The following is a 3,582-nucleotide window of genomic DNA, read 5'->3' as shown; positions in this document are numbered from 1 at the left end:
CAAACGGACAAGTAAAGATAGTTTTTTCCTGATCCTCTGGAGTGATGCAAATCTGATTATAACCTTAATAGCCATCCAGAAGACAATAGTCCTCATGTCCAGCTAACCTGTCAAACATCTGATCAATGAATGGAAGAGGGAAGTGATCCTTCATTGTGGCTTTGTTCAGCTTCCTGTAATCCATACAAACTCTCCATCCCGTGACTGTTCGAGTAGGAATAAGCTCATTCTTCTCATTAGCAACAAATGTGATGCCTCCTTTTTTTGGCACACACTGAACGGGACTCACCCAAGAACTGTCAAAAATGGGATAAATGATCCATGCATCTAGCCACTTTAGAATTTCCTTCTTCATAACTTCTTTCATGATCGGATTAAGCCTTCTTTGTTGCTCAACCATTGGCTTACTTCTCGCCTCTAGCAGAATTTTATGCATGCAATAAGAAGGGCTTATTCCCTTGATATCTGCTATAGTCCAACCAATTGCCGATTTGAACTCTCTCAGAATTCTCAAGAGCTTTTCCTCATCACTTCCTGAAAGGTCAGATGCAATAATAACAGGCAAAGTAGATGCATCACCTAAAAAAGCATACCTTAAGTGTTCAGGCAATGGTTTAAGCTCGAGTGTAGAAGCTTCCTCAATAGATGACTTGAGGCGCTTTGGAGATTTGTTCAGCTCCTCCAATGCAAGAGATTCAAAAGGCATATCTAGCCTTCGCTTCAATGAGAAGCATTCAAATATTACAACTGCTCATCACCTTCGTCATCTTCGCTATCTGAATTTCCCAACAAGGCTTTTTCTAATGCATCAGACCTTTGCATTTGATCAAGTTCTGAAGTAACCACATAATCGACCAACTTCACTTTCAAGCACTCCTCATTATCAGTAGGGAATTTTATGGCATTGAACACATTAAAAGTCACATCATGATCCAGTACTCGCATAGTGAGCTCACCCTTCTACACATCAATCAAGGTTCAACCCGTAGCCAAGAAAGGTCTTCCCAAGATTATGGGAATCGTCTTATCCTCCTCGAAATCAAGAATTACAAAGTCCGCAGGAAAGATGAGTTTGTCCACCTTGACCAAGACATCCTCTACAATGCCTCGTGAATATGTAATAGAGTGATCAACCAACTACAAAGTCATATAAGTAGGCTTTGGATCAGGTAAGTCCAGCTTCTTGAAGATAGATAAAGGCATCAAATTGATGCTAGCCCCCAAATCACATAAACATTTGTCAAATGACACTTTTCCAAATGGTACAATGAATAGTGAAGCTTCCTGGATCTTTAAGTTTTGGAGGCAACTTCTGTTGCAGTACATCACTACATTCCTCCGTGAGAGCAATTGTCTCTATTTCATCAAGCTTCACTTTTCGAGAGAGAATACCTTTCATAAACTTCGCATAACTAGGAATCTGTTCAAGAGCTTCCACGAAAGGTATGTTGATATGAAGTTTCTTGAACACATCCGGAAATTTCTCAAACTGTTTATCCAACTTTTTCTTCTGCAGCCTCTTAGGAAAAGAAGGTGGATGATAGATCTGTTTCTCCCCTGTCTTACCCTCAGGAGGAGTGTGTTCCACAGTAGTCTTCCTTGGTTCCACTTTTGCTTCCTTCTGCACTTCTTTCTCAGCCACAACTTCATTTTCCAAAACTTGAGATTTTTCAGGATTTGCAACCTTCCCAGACCTCAATGTAATTGCCTTAACCTGCTCTTTAGCTTTATTCTTACTTGGAACTTCCATGTCACTAGGGAGTGTACCCGGTTGGCGATTCAGCAAGGCATTGGCAATCTGCCCAATTTGATTCTCCAAGATCTTGATAGACACCACTTGGCTCTTGCACATGAGCCTCAACTCCTTCAATTCAGATTTTTTATTAGATTGCTGCATCTGGAGTTGTTGTCTTGGTGCATATTGTGGTTGCTGAAAACCAGGGGGGTTGTATTACTTTGCAGCATACTGCTGATAAGGTTGTTGCACCGCATTTTGAGTATTACTCCAGATGAAGTTATGATGGTTACGGTTGTTGGGATGATAGGTGGCTGGAACTGGTTGTTGCAACCTCTGAAAGTTGCTCATGAACTGAGCTGATTCACTAGAAATAGCACACTGCTCTGTCTCATGCGCACCAGCACAAAGCTCACAGACACTAGTAATCTGATTAACTCCATAATTAGCCAAAGAATCCACCTTCATCATCAAAGCCTTAAGATGAGTAGCTATAGAAGTAGCTGCATCTACTTCCAGAATTCCTGCTCCCTTACCCTGAGGTAGCCTCTGAGTTGGGTTCTGGTATTCATTGGCAGCCATCAATTCAATCAACTCATAAGCTTCATCGTAGCTCTTAGCCTATAAGGCTCCACCTGATGCTGCATCAAGCATGGGTCTAGAAGTTTCACCCAACCCGTTATAGAAATGGTTAATAATCATCCACTCATGCATCCCATGGTGAGGACACTTTCGAAGCATCTCCTTATATCGCTCCCAAGCCTCACACAAAGACTCTCTAGACTGCTGCGCAAATTGAGTAAGAGCATTCCTGATTGCAGCAGTCTTAATCATAGAAAAGAACTTAGAAAGAAACTTTTGAGCAAGATCTTTCCACTTAATAATAGAGCCTGGTGGTAGAGAATGCAACCAACACTTAGCTTTATCCCGCAGAGAGAATGGGAAAGCCTCAACTTAATAGCGTATTCGGAGACATTGATGAATTTGAAAGTGTCGTAGATCTTGATGAAATCTCTAATATGCATGTTGGGATCTTCAATTGTAGATACCCCAAACTGAACCGAGTTTTGTACCATCTGAATCGTGCTAGCCTTGATTTCAAAAGTGTTAGCCGCGATGGCTGGTCTGACAATGCTAGACTGAATATCATTGATCTTTGGCTGAGAATAGTCCATCAAAACCTTTGTATTCGCTTCTGGTTCACCCATTGCAAATAGAGCTTCTTCTTCTTTCTCAACTAAGATTTCTTCTTCAACTTTCTCCTCTACAAGAACTTCTTCTACTACTTCCTCCGCTTTATCTAGTGTTCTCTGTCGAGATCGAGAACGCGTTAGCATTAACACTCTCTACAATACCTGAAAAAGCAACAAGTAAACAAGTAAGTAGATTATCCAAGTCACTGAACTTTAACGACCACTGATGTCAAGCACATAGAGTAAAAATTAACACAGAGTCCCCGGTGGCGGCGCCAAAAACTAGTTAGGACGAAAACACACGCTAATATTCACACAAATATACGCGATCGCAAGTAATATAGAATTAATTCTAGTTCGTTCCCACAGAGATTGGTTTAGGTTAATTTCAATCAATGTACTTATGCAACGATGGTATGGTTATTATTCAATGCTAAGATGATAACAAGTTGAGAGTATTTATAACTATAATTAACTAACATGCAAATTAACTAAGAGATTAAAAGGTTAATTTTCTATATAACACAAATATGTGATTCTAATTTCATTAAATACTTCATTAAATAGCCTTTTTGTTCTTAACCGTAGCATGCAATGGCGATGACACTAGTCAGATAACACGAAACTAGTAAACGCCAACTTTCGTTGTACGAA

At 40.2% G+C, this 3,582-nt stretch overlaps 1 non-coding gene across 1 annotated transcript; it reads left to right on the top strand.

Moving 5' to 3' along the window:
• The first annotated feature begins 2,447 nt into the window (after positions 1-2,447).
• Positions 2,448-2,554, top strand: LOC141723202 (small nucleolar RNA R71). The gene has a single exon (XR_012576190.1). It is a non-coding gene; the product is annotated as a small nucleolar RNA R71 (small nucleolar RNA).
• Positions 2,555-3,582: the final 1,028 nt, after the last annotated feature.

The sequence above is a fragment of the Apium graveolens genome, chromosome 4 (genome assembly GCF_009905375.1).
Source record: "Apium graveolens cultivar Ventura chromosome 4, ASM990537v1, whole genome shotgun sequence".
NCBI lineage: Eukaryota > Viridiplantae > Streptophyta > Magnoliopsida > Apiales > Apiaceae > Apium > Apium graveolens.
This window is presented reverse-complemented; position numbering and strand designations above follow the sequence as displayed.